Genomic DNA, 19,337 nt, shown 5'->3' on the forward strand with positions numbered 1-19,337 from the left:
CTGCCTCGGGCTTGGATGTGTGTGATGTCCTTAGGTTAGTTAGGTCTAAGTAATTCCAAGTTCTAGGAGACTGATTACCTCAGATGTAAAGTCCCATAGTGCTCAGAGCCTCAAACCTCCTATAAGATGCATCGCTCTACTATAGTGCTTTTCTGACCGTCAACACCGAGAAGAGACAAATTCCATTCAAAATTTATTAAAAGTAGCTACGGTCTAATTTCAGACATCACGAGATTATTTTAATCAGTATGGACTGACTATAAAAACCCGCCAGGGTAGCTGCGAGCAGTAACGCGCTGCTTCCTGGACTCGCGAAGGCGCGCACCCGAGATCGAATCCGCCCGGCTGAATGATGACGAGGGCCGGTGTTCTGACCAGCCTGAATGTGGTTTTTAGGCGGTTTTCCCCATCCTGCTAGGTGAATACTGGGCTGGTCCCCACGTTCCGCCTTAGTTGCATGGCTCGCAGACACTGAACACATTCACACTCTTTCATGGATCCACTAGACACAGACAGTTGGGGTGCAGTAATTCCGTCCTGGGGGGTACGGGATGGCGGCAGGAAGGGCATCCGGCCACCCCTTAAAATTAACATGCCAAATCCGATTAACCATGGCCGACTACCCGTAACCGCGGGACAAAGGGCAAGCGATAGACAGGATTGACCATAAAAGAGAAAGAACTGTTAATACAGAGACAGAGAAAGCAATTTCCTTAATGGTTTCTGATAAGCAGTGTTCATAGATAAACTAAACAAGCCTCTGTTTTCCTCTTAAATGAAACTAGTATGTAACTTAATCAATGGCCGAAGATTCCAGCGAGCCTCAATTTCATATTAAGAAACAACAATTCACGATAAGACCCCGTCCCCTCTCCCCTCATATTAATGATGTCGGATATACTCTTGACCTGTTATTTTCCTGTTTCATTCACAAAAGTTTCCATGACAATTTAAATGACACAGGGCACAGAAACTCAATATTAACCTATTTCCAAACTGTATGGCACATTTCCGGACCTTAAAAGAGTTGTCTTGTCCATGAGAGAATAGTTAAGTTTCTCGAGGTGGAAGAGATGATTGTTAGAATATTGAAATCAAACGCTCCACATGGTAATAATGTTGTAGTTTTATTCATGCAACCATGGTTTATGCTGAGGACAGCATATTCACATAATAAAATACGTAAAACTGCTTGTTTTCTTTATTTCAGCTACCAAAGACGCAGGTAGTCCGAATTGTCATGTTTTATTATTTAACAGTGGTATCTCCGCATAAATACCAAAACACTTGAGAACGATCTGTAATTGAGTCAAAACCGGTTGTTTGAAAGAAATTACAACATTATTGGCAACTGAAGAGTCTGATTGGAAATTGGAGCGTTTGATTTCAATAAATCTTAAAAGTGTGTCTCTCATTCTCAGATTGTAATATCGTCTATCAAGTTTTTGGTTACAGTTTCAAGAAGTAGCCAGTATGGCCACCTAAGCCCAGTTTACGATAACCAAAAGCCCACAGTTTCGAGCTTTGATGAGAATACACTTAGAGGTTCAGTCCAAAAGTCTGCCACCCCTGTCACTTTTTTGTGTACTCCAGAAACTTCGAAATATTTACCTTTATTTAAAGTCACTTGTGTTTTTATCGACAACACAGAAAATCATTTCTACAGTAATACATCTACATTTCCACTCGTCCTTCCTGCTCCATTTACGAATGAGAGCTATTGTTTGAACACCTCTAATTTTAGCCTAGTATTCATTATCCAGAGTACTGCAACAGTTGAATTTTTATTCAACTTGTTTAGCGCCTTTGTGTATAAAACTGTAATTCCTCTGATGTTATGTTCTTTCACAGGAGCTGATGCTTATGCTGCATCGTAACATTCGCCGGGAACACAGCTCTAAATAGTGATGTCACAGATGGAAAATGAATCGTCAAAATAAGCACAGGTAGGCTGATGAATATTCTTTAATATTTATCCTAAATGAAATGCTTCAAGCACTGCGACAGTACCAATTCGAATGAATTTCTGTTACGCATACATATCAAGCTATGTTCGCTTCGGACGTGACTTCACCGAGATTCACTTTGACAGTGTGAACACAATTTCTGAAATGCGGTTTGTGGTGTATCAGGTTCAGGAACTAATTCCAAGTCCATCAGAGGATAGTGAATATCAAATCTTTGTTTACACCTTACTTAAACTCCAGTTGTTATGGAGTTCGCCATTCGGTGTTTTCCAGAAATAACTGAATGATTCTTGAAAGTTTTTCTCAAAAGCTCTTAGCGGTGCATCGTGTAGTCTGCGTTTCATACTTCGAAAACTGATCAAACATTCGCCGCTCCGACTTAGACATTTTTCGTGGCGTTGTACAAACGTTCCAGTATCCTCGTCACAGAAATCAGACGCCTGTGCTTTCCGCCAATTCTCTACACTTGTCTGCCTTTCATTTTTTGTGCCAAAATGTTAACTTCATAGCCAGCGGTTCAAGTGAGCAGAGATGAACAACGGAGGGAGCCAATTAAAGGCTGTTTTTTGTGGGTGATCAAACACTTCCCATTGAAAACGCTGCAGGAGCGTCCTCATTGCCCCTGCAGAATGCGACTGAAAATTGTCTTGAAAAAAGGACCGCATGACATTTGTGTTATGTGGGCTGCATATCTTCAGGCGAAATCTCTCACCAGATACACATAATTGGCGGAAGACACTTGTTTTAGGAATTTCTATGTGATCACTTTGCGCCCTGAACTGAAAAGAGCGACGTGAAGCGATCGACAGGCGCACTAAAGACACTGCCCAACACATCTGTGCAAAGTTCCATAGGATTTTCTTAATAGTTTCCATTTCGCTCCTCATCAGATCTTACTTTCCGAATACGCCTCGTACTTTTGGACTGCTTTAGTTTCTTACGCGGGAATCAGTAATGATTCAAGTCATGACTATCAAAATGCAAATACCAGTAAAACAATGAATGTAGTACTCGTTTTCTCTTGGTAGGAAAATGACGACTAGAAACTACTTGTATCACATTAACAGAATCTTCCGTCGGTTCTTGATAGAACAACATTATGATAAATGAAAAGCACCAGTTTGCTTTTGTGCTACAACATTACTTTTATTGTAAACCGGTTTTCGGCTTACAAGGCCATCTCAGTAAATGTCTGGAGATGGCCTTGTAAGCCGAAAACCGGTTTACAATAAAAGTAATATTGTAGAACAAAAGCAAACTGGTGCTTTTCATTTATTACTTGTATCACAGTTCAAACACAGTAAAGCATCTGTCTGAAGAGTAATATGGTTCGTAATATGGAATTACTGCCAACATTAACTATGTATGTGAAGCAGTTATATCACCATACTTGAGTGTAAAGTTAGTTGGCGTCTGTACCAAAAATTCTATAAGTGGATCCTTAGTAACGCTTAAGTCCGCAGCTCGTGGTTTAGTGGCTAGCGTTGCTGCCTCTCGATCACAGGGTCCCGGGTTCGATTCCTGATCGAGTTGGGGAAATTCTCTGCCAGGGGTCTGTGTGTTTGTGTTGTCCTCATCTTTTCATCATCATCATCTTCATCATTCGTGACAAAGGCTGGATTGGATTGTGTACAATATGGGACTTTGTACAGGCGCTGACGACCGCGCAGTTGAGTGCCCCACAAAGAAAGCATCATCATCATAATCATTAGTAACGCAACAGAACCAGCAATGTACTGGCAGTCACACAATCCTAGGATCAGCTGGAAATTTAGTACACATGGCAAATAAGAACAGTCCATTTAAGGATTACCTGACTGGAGCTAATGGAGACTTAATCCAAATCTGCCAAGTGAATACTGAAGAAAGAAACATATCAAAGTGCAAAAATATCTACTATGGGCTCTCAGGATAGGCGTAGCACTCGTTCAAGAAGCCCACTCTGGAAACAAGGAACAGGCACGACACAGAGCTAAAATACTTGAATGTGATCATGTGCATCACCTGCCATTACATACGTGGTATTATTACCTATTTCCGAAGTGCTATTGAAAATTTTAACCTGGTCTCTACCAATACCCACAGCGATATTCACTCGATCGTAATTACTGTTGGGGATTTGACTACAGTAAATACATACAGTCCACCTTCCACCTCATGGCCTGTAGACCTGATGATAACTCAGTCACTTCTAACTATGTACAGGTGAGACTAACAGCAACCATTGAAGTTAAAAACTTCTGGGTTATTAGGCTGCGTCATGTTTCTTCTAAAATGATCAACGTTTCGACACCTCTGCTGGGATCTTCCTCAGGAGCTTCTGGTGTTCACTACTCCTAGAACACAAGCAATAGTGGACACCAGAAGATCCTGAGGAAGATCCCAGCAGAGAAGTCGAAACGTTGATCATTTTAGAAGAGTGTTCTAGCAGTAGTGGACACCAGAAGATCCTGAGGAAGATCTCAGCAGAGGGTTCGAAACGCTGATCATTTTAGAAGAAACACTACGCGGCCTAATAACCCAGAAGATTTTAACTTCAGTGACAACGGCCACGAAAGCCTACAGACTTACATAACAGCGACCATGTTAACTATAAGTACAGCAGAAATGATCTGAAAAGCGAAGCTCTAGCAAATGGACTGAGGAGCATGGTCTTCATCATGTGTCGGACGTCAGTTACCGGAATAGCTTAAAGTCTTTTGCTTGGAATAGGGAATATAATACTGACCTGGCTTTTGTAGTAAACAAGCTAAACAATCAACCCATTCAAATTTCCAGAAGAGTTCTCAGAGATTTTCCGATAAGCCGACACCATGCAATACTGCTGGAAATTGGAATCCGAGTTCCAATAATGAGAGTCTTTCCTAGATATCGATGGAACTTCAAGAAGGTAAACTGAACAAACCTTACATCCGACCTCGATAAATGCCTTGGGTGAATACCCTCCACTCGAAGTAACTACAATGAAAAACACATCGCAAGAGGACGCCGCAATGAGTACATAAGACGCAGGAATAACAGCAGCGAAACTCTCTGTCAACAATTAGTGGAAAGCAGAGTCCCCGATATAGCAGATGACCTACTCCACAGCCCAGACACTGCACGAAGACAAATATGGGCTGAACTGACTGAGAATACCGATTTCAGGCAGTCTAGTAGCAAAGCATGGAGCCTGTCAATAAAGGTGGGAGCCAGTCAACAGATATCCCGAGAAGAACCAGGACGGACTGCATATCAAGTACCACTCCGTATAACATCAATAGCAAGAGCTCCAAAAGAACGAGCGCCTACAAGGAATATCAAACAAGAACTTAAACTTCTAATAGAAATAGCCCGCATCTCGTGGTCGCGCGGTAGCGTTATCGCTTCCCACGCCCGGGTTCCCGGGTTCGATTCCCGGCGGGGTCAGGGATTTTCTCTGCCTCGTGATGGCTGGGTGTTGTGTGATGTCCTTAGGTTAGTTAGGTTTAATAAGTTCTAAGTTCTAGGGGACTGATGACCGTAGATGTTAAGTCCCATAGTGCTCAGAGCCATTCATTCTAATAGAAATATTCCGAGAAAATACGAAATATGCAGCCCCGTTTGCTACTGACGAAATGTCCGTAATACTACACAGCTTAAAAAGAGGCAAGACTCCAGGATTTGACGGTTTCCTCAATGAACTCGTTACTAACCTCAGGAAATATGGCCGCTTCTTCACTGATATTCTCGAATCGGGTTTCCTTCCAAAGGGCTTCAAGAAAGCAAACGTGATAGCCATCCTAAGGCCAGGAAAATCAAAAGAAAACGCAGAGAATTACCGATCTGTAGCCACCCTAAGTTCCTACTAGAAATTTCTGAAACGGTTGACTCTCAACGTAATAACGCATGATATTGGTGGAAACATTGCAAAGAAAAAACTTGATTTTAAACGGGGTCAAAGCCATGCGGATCTGCTACGCAGCTTAACAATATGAACTAAAGCTGGTGTCCAGTAGTAACAAAACACATAAACCGTGTTTATAGATATCACTGCGGCCTATTTCATTTTGCGATTTTCAGTGTAAATTTCTTCTGCAATTCCTTGTAGGACACTAGCTAGGCTCCAGAACAACATTCTTGGTTACGGATTCTTCCAAGTAAATCAGTGTTTAAAAAAAAAAAATAAAAAAAAAAAATAAAAGAAACCGCAGAAGAGCCCGAATAATGGCCTACCTCAGGGTTCGCTATTGAATCCAACTCTCTTAAACCTATACGTAGCTGACATTTCAGAAGCAGGAATCAGAATATTTGCATATGTAGACGACATGGAAATCATCGAATCACCTTCTCAATTCTCTATTATTCCAATCTCGTAAAGCGCGTGGAGAAAACGTACACCTATATCTTTCCGTACGAGCTCTGATTTCCCTTATTTTATCGTGATGATTGTTTCTCCCTACGAAGGTCGGTGTCAACAAAATATTTTCGCATTCGGAGGAGAAAGTTGGTGATTGGAATTTCGTGAGAAGATTCCGTCGCAACGAAAAACGCCTTTCTTTTAATGATGTCCAGCCCAAATCCTGTATCATTTCTGTGACACTCTCTCCCATATTGCGCGATAATACAAAACGTGCTGCCCTTCTTTGAACTTTATCGATGTGCTCCGTCAGTCCTATCTGGTAAGGATCCCACACCGCACAACAGTATTCTAAAAGAGGACGGAGAAGCGTAGTGTAGGCAGTCTCCTTAGCAGATCTGGTACATTTTCTAAGTGTCCTGCCAATAAAACGCAGCCTTCGGTTAGCCTTTCCCACAACATATTTTATGTGTTCCTTCCAATTTAAGTTGTTCGTAATTGTAATACCTAGGCATTTAGTTGATTTAAGGCCTTTAGATTAAACTGATTTAACGTGTAACAGAAGTTTAACGAATTCCTTTTAGCACTCATGTGGATGACCTCACACTTTTCGTTATTTGGGGTCAACTGCCAATTTTCGCACCATTCAGAAATCTTTTCTAAATCGTTTTGGAATTTGTTTTGATCTTCTGATGACTTTATTAGTCGATAAACGACAGTGTCATCTGCAAACAAGCTAAGACGGCTACTCAGATTGTCTCCCAAATCGTTTATATAGATAAGGAACAGCAAAGGGCCTGTAACACTACCTTGGGGAACGCCAGCAATCACTTCTGTTGTACTCGATGACTGTCCGTCAATTACTACGAACTGTGACCTCTCTGACAGGAAATCACAAATACAGTCACATAACTGAGACGATATTCCATAAGCACGCAATTTCACTGCAAGCCGCTCGTGTGGTACAGTGTCGAAAGCCTTCCGGAAATCCAGAAATACGGAATCGATCTGAAATCCCTTGTCAAACGATCTTGCATGTCTTGAAAAAAATTACAGTAAATGGAGACTGATCCCAAATGGTAGCAAGACGGGATGTTTATGCTACCATCTGAATAATAACACAGTTAATCAGAAACGGAAATAAACGTAAATGGGTCTCAAATCAGATACAAAGCTTGTCCAAAATACAAGGTGATTCTGAATTGTTCGGTTGATGGTCTCCGATAAAAAAAAAGAAACTACAGTTACAAACAAAATACCTTTGCTGGTCCTCAAAGTAATCATCATTAACTGTATTCTAACAATGGTTGGAAAGCTTTTCGAAACTGCCATCGAACGTGTACGCGTCTTCCCTGCCTCCCAAAGAAGTCGGCTGACAAAATCCAAGATTAAGACGATGTTGATGGCATTTTTCGGCAGCAAGGCTACGATTCACCATGCATTTCAAGCCGAGGGAGGCGGGGAACACTATGAACACCATTTCATTGACTGTAGGCTCTTCTCCGGATCGTGTTTGTAGCTCTCATCTCCTGTAGCAGTGCGGATATCCCACAGCACTTGACCATGCTGCTTCGACGATTCCACAAGAAGCGTTGCTGTCAGTTTCCAGCAGCTTTACAGCCGATGTCAGAAGAGTGTTGTAGTTAGTGGTGATTACTGTGAAGGTACTTTGCTTGTAGATGTTGTTCCAATAGGTTTTATAGTGGACGGGACTCTCAACTACAAGCAGCACATAGCCATTTCAATACACGTGGAAAGGCTGTGTCAAATAACCACATAATACAGAAGCTGCGAGGATCGACGTGGGGGGCAACCGTGACAACTTTCCGATAACGCAGCAGAATAAGACGCACGACGTTGGCTTAACAGCCAAACAGCCAGAACGTTACTAATGTAGACACTCAACAATGACAATGCCTGAATTCTCTGAAAACATCTCTTTTACTGGAAACTCTTTGCTTTTCAGTGACTAGTAAATATGAGGTGTAATATGCTAGGTGTAGCTGTTCAGTAGAAGAGAAGTGTTTCACAGTAGCAAAGGTTGCTAAGTGCTCATAGCTCTTGAGATATGCACCTTAGAGCCCATTTTTACTGCACACATTTTTTCTTATTTCGGACAATACTACCACGTCTAAAAGTTTGTCCGTGGAGTTCTGCTTCATCCTACATGCAGCATTTTACCTTACACAGGGGTTTAACAAAAATATGGAAACATCAAAAACTCAACACACTACCATGTCAAATACGATGTCGGAAACCCGTTCGCATTCACAACAGCTTCCAGTCGTGTCGGAATGGATAAATACATGACCTGTATGACTTTCAAGGGAATCTTATACCATGCTTCCTGCCAAATACTGGCAACTTCAGGTAATGGCGTTGGCGGTGGATAGCGATACGCAACCTTCTCCCCAGAGTATACCACAAATGCTCAATAATACTGAGATATGGTGAATGTGGTGCACTGGAGACATCGACACTTTATCCTTGTGCTCACGAAACGAACCCTGGACTATGCGAGCTGTGTAAACAGAGATCGTCTTGGAACGCAGCATCAGCATTGGGGAACAAATATTGTACCATGGGATGGACCTGACAAGAATGGTATCGTAATCCTTCGCAGCAACGCGGCCCTGCAGAGTACCTGTGGGGCCCATGGAATACAACAATATGGTTGCAGAATCATCACCGTATTCCAACCATGTTTCACCCTTGGGACGTGATATCATCCAGAAGTTGGAAGCAGTATGAAATGATATCCATCCGAACAAATGAAATTCTTTCATTGCTCCATAGTACCGGTGTTATGGCTTCGACACCACGTTTTCTTACTGCAGGTATTTACATCACTGATGAGTGGCTTTTGAAATTCCAGCTCGCTGTGGAATTACCTGCTTATGGTGCTCCCTTTGCGTTGTTTTGGTGCTGTTGGGATTCGCGAGTGCGACATTCAGCTCAACAGTGACTTTTGCAGTTTTCGTCCTCTGTCTGACATTTAGTCACAATCATCAACTCACAGTTTTGTCCAGGTTCTGCCTTACCTGATGAAATTTTTCCTCTTTCCCTGTATGCGGTACAAATACCGATATGGTACCTTTTGAAACACCAATCGCAAGTGCAGTCGACTAGAATGGAATTAGCCACTACAAGAATACACATTTTCTTGAGACCGTTACAAATATTAAAAACGTTCTCCCAGCCGACGAGAGGGTCGAAGAGCTCCTCGCACTGGTTACCCGGACGCCGACGGGAAGACGATCGAACACAGGCGCCTACCTCGCGCTTTCACCGTAATCGATGGCCGTGATGGATCGCTCTTCGCGTTGCAAAAAGCCGTGTACCTGGCGGCGAAAGATCGTGGCTAGAGGGCACCTCCTGCGATGTAATTCAACTAAACTACTGAAACGTGTCACGTTTGAGTTTCAGTATGCGTGGGTGGACAATATCGTCTCTTAATGTAAAAGCTCGTATCGTTTTCTTAATCTTAGTAAAAGTTGTGATATGACTTGCGTCGCGTATGAATTTAAACTTCCGTATTTTAAACAAAAATTTTAAAATTTGATTCTATGGAAGTGAAGCAAGTTTTAGAAGAACCGTGTTTATTAGGATTATACAACAGAGACCAGGAAAATCTGAGTACTTCTGAAGGAACACAAAGTGTCTACCAACCAAGTTACTTGGCTACTGATTATGACATGTTGCTGGGCTGTGGACGTGCACTCCCGTTCCATACTTGATACAATATTTTACGTTCTTTTACGTTAGCTTAGCTCTAAGTTGCTGACGGTAGACATTTGCAGCTATTTTTAAAATCCTAGGAAACGATTTGTGTAACGGACGCGCTCTCTATGTCATCACACGTGGGTGAAAAAGTAAGATTCAAATGGCTCTAAGCACTATGGGACTTAACATCTGAGGTCATCAGTACCCTTGTCTTAGAACTAAGTAAACCTAACCAACCTAAGGACATTACACACATTCATGCCCGAGGCAGTATTCGAACCTGCAACCGTAGCAGCCGTGTGGTTCCGGACTGAAGCGCCTAGAACCGCTCGACCACCACGCCCGGAGAAAAAGTAATCACGGTGTTACATTGTTAACTGCTCCGACTTCTTTATCTTCTTTTATGCTAACGCTGCGGTTTCTGTTTCTTCGCTGCTATCAACTTTACACGAGAGTGGTCGATGCTGTGTACGAGGAATGTGATGAAGAGCAAGCAGATATGTAAAAAAAGGTCACAAATCGCTTTTTATGATTTCCATTTAGCGTTTACAGTGCCACCTACATTTATAGCCTCGTTCTTAGAATGCAAAAATAACGTCACCTGTGCTAATTCTTAAACTTCGCCGAAGTTTGGTGATTCTCCTGTACTTACCAATTTTTTTCCGATGAAGTTACACTCCTTGATGAAATACAGCTATTTTATTACCTTTGTTCCCAAACAGCATACCCTAACTAGAGATCTCAATGTTTATCCGCCACATCCGCTACCTATGAACCTCTATAACATTAAAAAAAGAGATATAGTTATCAGAATGAGATATTCACTCTGCAGCGGAGTGTGCGCTGATGTGAAACTTCCTGGCAGATTAAAACTGTGTACCGGATCGAGACTCGAACTCGGGACCTTTGCCTTTCGCGGGCAAGTCTAGAAGGTAGGAGACGAGATACTGGCAGAAGTAAAGCTGTGAGGACAGGGCGTGAGTCGTGCTTGGGTAGCTCAGTTGGTAGAGCGCTTGCCCGCGAAAGACAAAGGTCCCGAGCTCGAGTCTCGGTCCGGCACACAGTTTTAATCTGCCAGGAAGTTTCAGACGTAGTTATGTTCCACTCTTCGATAATGATTATGTAAGCTTCTTCCAGTACGGTGCAATACGATGCATATAAAGGATGTAATGGGTATAAGAGCAGAATTCCTATTGGTGAATGAGGACGGTGTGCTGAACAACATTACAGCAGCATTTACATGCTTTGCAGACTATTAATTATAGTTATTATAAGTCGTACGTTTTCAGCACTCAAGTATATGTGGCAAGAGATAGCCATTAATGCTTATTTTCCCATGGGTAGCAGGTCAGTTATTGAAGTGTGGCTGCATGGGCGCAGAACGGGTTATCTATACCGCCAGGTGACTTTCACTTCGTTGCCCAGGCACAGCTCCGCAGTAAACATCAGGTCGTGTTTGTGACATATCTGTGGGAAAACTGTTCGATGCAAAGAAAAAACAACCGAAACACTAATGTTTATACGTGTTAAAGTACCACGTATAAAAATATCTGCACTTATATATGTTCAACCTATATATGTGAGTTTCTAGTAGCTTGATAAGCACGTTTTTGGCTGTTTCGTGTATGTACACCTATTCAATGAAATCAGAATCGTTACTGTTCGCTACAGGTATACTAATTAAAAGCGTCCATTTCAGAGGCGGCTGGTTACACTGAAATGCAAGGAATCGTGACACAGTAAGGATTGGCTGTTGTCTGAACATTCCACGCTTCTACACTCTTACCAGTTACAAGTCATATGCCTTCGTTCTGTTTATTTCGCCTCCATTTCTACAAAGAACGAGAATTTAAAGCACTGCAACGGATTTAGGAAAGAACACCTCTCTAATCTTTCGATGGCTTTGCTTTATTGTTATTATTATTACTATTACTAACCGACAGCGAACTGTAATAATGTAGCTATAAGTATCTGAGCTATTACAATTAAAGGTAAGAACAATTGGTGGAAATAACTCGAATGTTACGATGATGAAGTTTGTTCGAGAAACAACAGAAACTTGATATCGTCTCTCAAGAGCATTTCCGTATAGAGTTGGGTAGATTTCCTATAGGCTTCAATTATCGTTTGCTTTTTATCATTTACTTGTACCCCATACAGGAGTTGAAAAAATCGAACAACAGTAATTATCAACTCATTTGTATCCATATGCTGGTGTATGGATTTGAATTACTTTCCAGCCGTTTACCCTTACTTGTAGATTTATTGTCTGACAATACCAAAATTTCTTCATTCACCTAAAACATGTTGTACTGCTTTGATTCATTTGGGTGATGAAATGTTTCGCTTTAAAATGCAAAACAAGGACGTACTTTAATTTACTCTAATGAGGTGCTTCCACAGGGGCTAATCTGACAATAATTCCACTTACCAATGCCGTTCATGCGAGCTTTCTTCTCTTTCCCTACCTACCAGTCGCCCTGTATTTCAGCCTTACCTTCCCTGCTTCAGTTACACAGGCATCAATAGGGGGGCACATACACAGCAGTCACAGGAAACACTGTGCTCTTCGACGACATCATGTATTCGTCGAGGATGCACTAACAGAAAAAGGTTTATGCATGGGGAATTTCGTTGTGATTAGATATTACCTTCATTTGGCACAACAGTCTCAGTTCGTTTAGTTCCGGCTTAGTATATATGCGGAAACTGCTTGCCACTGTCATCTCCTCCAGTTTATCAAACAGCAACGTCTTTAGCATCGCTATATAAACACTGTACGCCCTAAGGTAAAAAAGTGCTGCGAATCGATGGTTCGATCCCATGTTATTCTACCGTATCTTGTAGATCTTGTAGATCTCAGAGTGTGCCGCCTGTCAAACCAATCTCAGCAGCATCTCTTGAACTTTAAAATTACACCGTGTTTCTCAGATGCATGGTGCAGATTATGTTATTTTAAGTGGCTTCTCGCTATTACGAGTTCAAATAACATGACGTGTATTCTGTCAAATATTACAGATCGAGTACTAAGTCTAGTTTGTATATAACCTCACACATAACGATTTTTTCCGTGCGTCCAGTCTTCATTACGATTAACTTGCTGTAACCAAGTGAGGTGACACAAAGGTTTAGTTGATAACGCATGTGGCTGGCACAAGATTGCAATGACGATCAAATCTCTGGATGAGTAATAGGACTTAGGTTTCCGGCATTTTCTTCGGAGAAAAACCGAGTGTCCTACCCATTTTTGTCTACGCTGACCTGTTCTATCCCCAAATTTCGTCAACAGCGGAACTTAAACCGTAATCTTTCTTTCCTGTCTTCCTTATATTCTGTACTATGTGGAAGCTGTTTCTTCACATTTATTATAAGATCGACGCCGCTAAAATTCGTTCGTTTAACCTTTTGCTCCATGCTAGTGTCTCCCAATTCAGCGGCGTTCGATCTAACATATATTCTGTGTGCAAATTAACTATCTTTATGTCTTCGTTAATCTCTTCTTTCCATCTGCACTGAAGTCGTATACGTAGTCATCCACTTTTAGGGTTTCTGTGATTTTCATAAATCGCTCCAGGCAAATGCCGGGATGGTTCCTTTGAAAGGGCACGGCCGACTTCCTTCCCCGTCCTTCCCTTATCCGACGAGACCGATAACCTCGCTGTTTGGTCTCTTCCCCCAAACAACCCAACCCCAAAAAAAGGAAAATATGAAGTTATTTTAGCATCTCAGCAGCACTCATACAGCCATCATCATCCATATAAGGTTTGACATATTGTATAGTACCGTACACTTAACATTTAATGCTCTGTATATTGAGATAAAAAGAAAATTGAACAGAATCATATTAAAAGTTGAACTGTTCTTCTAACAAGAAGGCATATAAAAGGCAATATTTTCCCAAGTCTTTCAAGCTCAGGAGCACAGGGACAGAAGTCGGTGAACAGCAAGCAAATGGTGAAAAGAGACTTTGTAGGACGTGGCTTGTAGAGCTATATATGTTGCGGCACAAAAAAAAGAAAAGAAACGGGAATAGATCAGTCCGATGTAGATTAATTCTGTAACAGCCCGTAGTTGAATGTGAGGCGCCTTCCAGTTCTCGTGACCCTTCTGGAACAACGATATTTCCCGTGCCAGAGGATAGTAATCAGCACCGGGTTCTGTTTGGCACATTCTTCTGCGGCTATTGGCTGATGACGCTGTGGTAGTAACTGTAGGAGGACACGAGGTGACTTGGACAAAATTTCTAGTAAGTGTGATGAATCGTAGCTCTTTCTAAATGCAGAAAAATCTAAGTCGATGCATATGAGTAGCAAAAACAATCCCGTAATATTCGAATGCAGCACTGATAGTGTGATATCGACTATATAACAAGGCGAATCGTTGCAAAGCGTCATGAAATGGAAAGAGCACAAAGGGTGGTAATAAGGAAGGCGAATGGCCGATTTCGGTTTATTGGGTGAATTTTAGGAGAGTATAGTTCATCTACAAATGAGAACTCCTGTAGAACACTACTCCACACATTGTTGAGTATGTGTTTGTGATACTCGACATGTCGTATTAAAGGAAGACATAGAAGCAATTCGATAAACACACGAGTATTACGGAGATGCTTCTTGAACTCAAATGGGAGTCACTAGAGGAAAGTCGACGTTTCTGTTCATGAAACAAGAACGTTCCAACTGCCACCAACATGAGGATCATTAGGATAAGGTAAGAGAAATTTGGGTCCGTACCGAGACATATAGACAATCGTTTTTCCCTCGCTCTATTTGCGGGTGGAACAGGGAAAATACAACTAGTAGTGGTGCAGGGTACCATCCGCATGCACCACACAATGGCTTGCGGAGTATAACTGTAGATGTAGATCTAGAATCTTTGCCTTTGTTTGTGCCGGTCTCTTGTCATTCTCTGTACCACTTCTCTCAGATTATTTGTTTGATAACATATAAAATGTCTGTAGCTGGTAATTCCATGTGTCCCCTGCCTCAGTCATAGACCCTTATTCGGGCTAGTTTGTCTACCGTTTCACTGCTAGGAATACTACAGTGTGCTTCTACCCTGCACATGGTCGTTTCATGATTTCTGCTTGTGACCTGCAACATCAGATTCGTGATGTCAAATGCTGTTGATAGGATTGTCCATTGTGCAGACGTATAGCGCTGACCTGAATCAGAAAGGAAAACGAAATTATAGACCATGCGATTCTCGGCATACAGTATGCGCAAAATGTAGATTTTCGTAATCCTTAGATAAAACAAACTTCCGATATGACAGCTGTTATCCCAGTAAGAACAACCAGATCCATCTTCATTCTTCGACGTGACCTTATAGATGAACTTTGCGTTGTTATGTTTGGGGAGGTGCTCTGTCAAAACGCAATTATTTAATAACTACAGCCAAGGTCCACGTCTTGTACAAGTCGTAATTTTAACACGCTGGTGCGGTAATTCACTTTAAAGCAGAATAATCTTCAGCTGACAGTCAGGAATGGACTTTATCCATACATGTGGCTACAGGAGGTGGAATGCTTTTGTTAAGCCAATATGTGACAGTGTAGCACAGCCGCGTTACTTTACAGACGTCTTGTAATATCTGATGCTTTATGATCTGCGACTTTTTTAGTCAGACTTTCACACTCAGGTATTGGGATCGTAGATTCAGGGGATGTTCATTTGCTTCGACATGAAGAGTGTTAGTCGGTGTAGACTTCAGTACCTCCAGGCACAAGCTAAGTATTTTGTAGTGACAATTGTCTAGTTTTCTTAGTCATGTGCCCAGATCTGACCCGAGTGTAACCGCCAGAATATTGAATGCAAGCATGAAAACGTGAATGCATTGTGTAATACAGGTGCCGGATGTCAGTTTGTGGAAGTTTCATATCAGCGCACACTCCGCTGTAGAGTGAAAATCTCATTCTGAAAATACCCCCAGGCTGTGGCTAAGCCATGTCTCCGCAAATCCTTTCTTTCAGGAGTGCTAGTTCTGCAAGATTCGCAGGAGAGCTTCTGTAAAGTTTGGAAGGTAGGAGACGAGGTATTGGCAGAAGTAAAGCTGTGAGGACGGGGCGTGAGTCGTGCTTGGGTAGCTCAGTTTGTAGAGTACTTGCCCGCGAATGGCAAAGGTCCCGAGTTCGAGTGTCGGTCGGGCACACAGTTTTAATCTGCCGGGATGTTTCATATCTGAGCGTCATCCTGTTCGAAAATAGACCCTGGAATGATTTTCATGAATGGCTGCACAACAGATCGAATCAATAGATTGACGTATAAATTTGTAGCCATGGTGCTTGGGATAACCACGAGAGTGGTCCTGTTGCCATTCCAGCTAGCACCCCAGATCATAACTCCAGGTGTAGGTCCAGTATATCTAGCACGCAGAAAGGATGGGTGCTTCACTCAACTGGCCTCCTTCTAACCAACATACGGCCATCACTGGAACCGAGGCAGAACCAGCTTTCGTCAGAAAACAGAAAAGAACTTCTCTCTGCCCTCCAATGAGCTCTCGCCTGACGCCGCTGAACTCGTAAAGGACGGTGGTTTGGGGTCAGTCGAATGCACGCTATAGGGCGTCTGCCTCGGAGCTCTTCTTGAAGTAATAGATAATAGTCAATATTCACTAGAATGTTCTGTATCGTGAGTATTCTTTATCGTTTCAGAACGTTTTTAGACAGTTCATTTACCGTTGAACAGAATTCAGGCCGTCGATACCTGATGGCCTTGAGCACTGATTTCTCTCTGACAGGAAATCAGACTTCCGCTTCTCCGAGCACGAAGAAGTGCAGGAAAATTTGAATTATGTCAGTGACTGATACAAAGACCTTTTGCAGCCTCTGTCTGTTGTTTTCGAGATAATTGTTTTGCAATTGGTGCAATTGTCAAGACTATTTAGGCTGCTGTGCTTTGCGTCTCCAACCTGTATCTATCTTTTTTTCCGAATTATTTTGAAATAATGATAAAGCAGACTGTCAGCAGCATGTTCGTGAAGTTTGTGTATCACGATTAATTTAAAGTCTTCGGGACTGTTGAAGTCACTGTTGACTGCAAAATAGAACACATGTTACAGGATGCCTACCTCACAGTAGTAATTGGGAAAGTCGTGTTGTGGTTACGCAACAGGATTTAGCGCGCGCTAATAATTAGGTATCACCCTTTATGTGAAAAATGATGCGTGACCTACCGATGTGCTTGTGGACTTACACTCGAGTGTCCTCAGCAGTATCCATTATACCGACGAACATTGCTAAGTTGCTAATTCAAAATTCCATCACTACCATACCTTGGACAATAATGTAATTATTTGAATTGGTATGATGCAAAATGTTGTGATAGGAAACGAATATAACAGCGGTAATTCAATAAACAAACGCAAAACATGCAAAGATTAATGCTGACACTAAAGCGTTTCATTCGTTGTGATCTTGCGCCTGTATTGCAAATACCGCACAGAGATGAAATGTTGCAGAGAACAGGTGGACGGAGAAGCACGATAGTAAACTGGCACTCTTGGCGGAAGCTAGTTGCCAAAACTACTTACAAACATATAAATCGTCACAAGCGTCGCCATTAGAGATTTTACTAAACTGAGTTAATTTCAGGACAAGAAAATGTTTTTGAAGGTCATATTCAGAAGCACAGTAATTTATTGATTTAACATATTAATAATGTTATCAATTAAATTTTATATTTATTTAGAACTATTTATTGTCACTATACAATAATGCTTAAATGTCTGACGTGGAATATTTATTTCGAGAAACTAGAAGTGATGTACATTTAGCACTGTCGTGAGAGAAGCAGAAATTACTGTTTCATTTGTTTCACAGTTTGACTCGGTAGCTCAGTGGCAAAACTAAATCCCTTCCAGACAGTCTTTTAAGGCCCAACATTACCGACTGGCCGCCGTGTCGTTCTCAGCCCTGTAGGCATCACTGCATGGGGATATGCCGGGGCTTGTACTGAGCACACCGCTCTCCCGGCCGTTGTCAGTTTTAAGCAGCTCCTCATTTGACCTCAAAAGGACTGAGTGCGCCGTGCTTACCTAAAGCGTTCGGCAGACGGAACGGTCACCCATCCAACTGCTTATCAATATTATTATTATTAATATTATTATTATTCGTTTTTGGGCGTCACACATACAGCCAGCCTCAGAACCACATAAAAAAATTGCTTATTACATCTTTTTAAGCTGAACTTAAGTAACTGATCTAAGCAAATTTTTATAATGTAAAATATTAAAATAGTTGATAGCTTCACATACCTCATTTGTATTATCATTTCAATTTCTCTCTCATGTTCCGTGCCACTGTGTGAACCATTGAAAAGCCTAAATGAAGCTTGTAAAAATTTGCAGATGAGTTGTAGTAGTACACTACATCTACAGTTTGTGAGCTACTGTGGTGAACCATTCTGTAATGAAGCCCTTAACTTAGATTTGAAAGTATAAATTACATTCTCATTCCCTCTAGAAATCTACTGATTAGTGAATACCGGTCTATGTAGTGGTTAAAGAATTGTTGTGCAAGTGCAAATACTCTCTTCCCGTTTAATTTTGACAAAGTGAATGTGCCAGTTCTTTTTCACTGAGCTGTACCGGCAGTCTTTCCCTGGTCTAAGAGCGTTCTTTGCGTCAACACAATGTTCTCGCAAAATATAACAACACAGGATGTAATATAGCGAAGGTATAGAAAGTATAAATGCTTTGCATTTCAGTGCCGAGACGATGAAGATTTTTCTTATAGTATAGATGGCAGCATTTATTTTCTGCAGAATTTTATGGATATGATACTTACAAAAGAGCTTTTCTCATATGTTCTGTCGAAAGAAGTTAAAAAAGGTCAACTTCATCGATCATGCGATCATCTTCTTATAGCCAAATTCCGACTTTTCAGGAATTAACGACATAAAGTGCAAGCAATGTGTTTTACAGGTGTCTCAATGCAGCTCACACAGCGAAGAAAAAATAACCTTTTCTCTTGATACAACTTCCTTAAGCTAAACCGCTGATCTGGAAGCATATCTGCATGTTGAAACAAAAGTAAAACGAGACTAATGCAATGTAGTCGATTTAAATTAGGTGATGCTGAGGGAATTTGATTAGGAAATGAGGCACTGGAAGTGGTAAATAAGTATAGCAATTTGGGAAGCAAATTAACTGATGATGGTCCAAGTTGGGAGGATATAAAATGTAGACTGGCAATGACAAGAAAAGCATTTCTGAAGAAGAGATGTTTGTTAACATCGAGTATAGACTTAAGTGTCAGGAAGTCTTTTCTTAAAATATTTGCATAGAGCGTAGCCATGTATGGATGTGAAAAATGGACGATGAACAGTTTA

General features: G+C 41.5%; 1 long non-coding RNA gene across 1 annotated transcript in view; it reads left to right on the top strand.

Moving 5' to 3' along the window:
- The first annotated feature begins 1,847 nt into the window (after window positions 1–1,847).
- LOC126148956 (uncharacterized) overlaps window positions 1,848–19,337 on the top strand; it is a 73,002-nt gene continuing 55,512 nt past the window's right edge. The window contains exon 1 of the long non-coding RNA XR_007530673.1: window positions 1,848–1,946. This is a non-coding gene — a long non-coding RNA (uncharacterized LOC126148956). The remainder of the gene's footprint in view (window positions 1,947–19,337) is intronic.

Source organism: Schistocerca cancellata, chromosome 2 (assembly GCF_023864275.1).
Source record: "Schistocerca cancellata isolate TAMUIC-IGC-003103 chromosome 2, iqSchCanc2.1, whole genome shotgun sequence".
In the NCBI taxonomy this organism is placed as follows: Eukaryota; Metazoa; Arthropoda; class Insecta; order Orthoptera; family Acrididae; genus Schistocerca; species Schistocerca cancellata.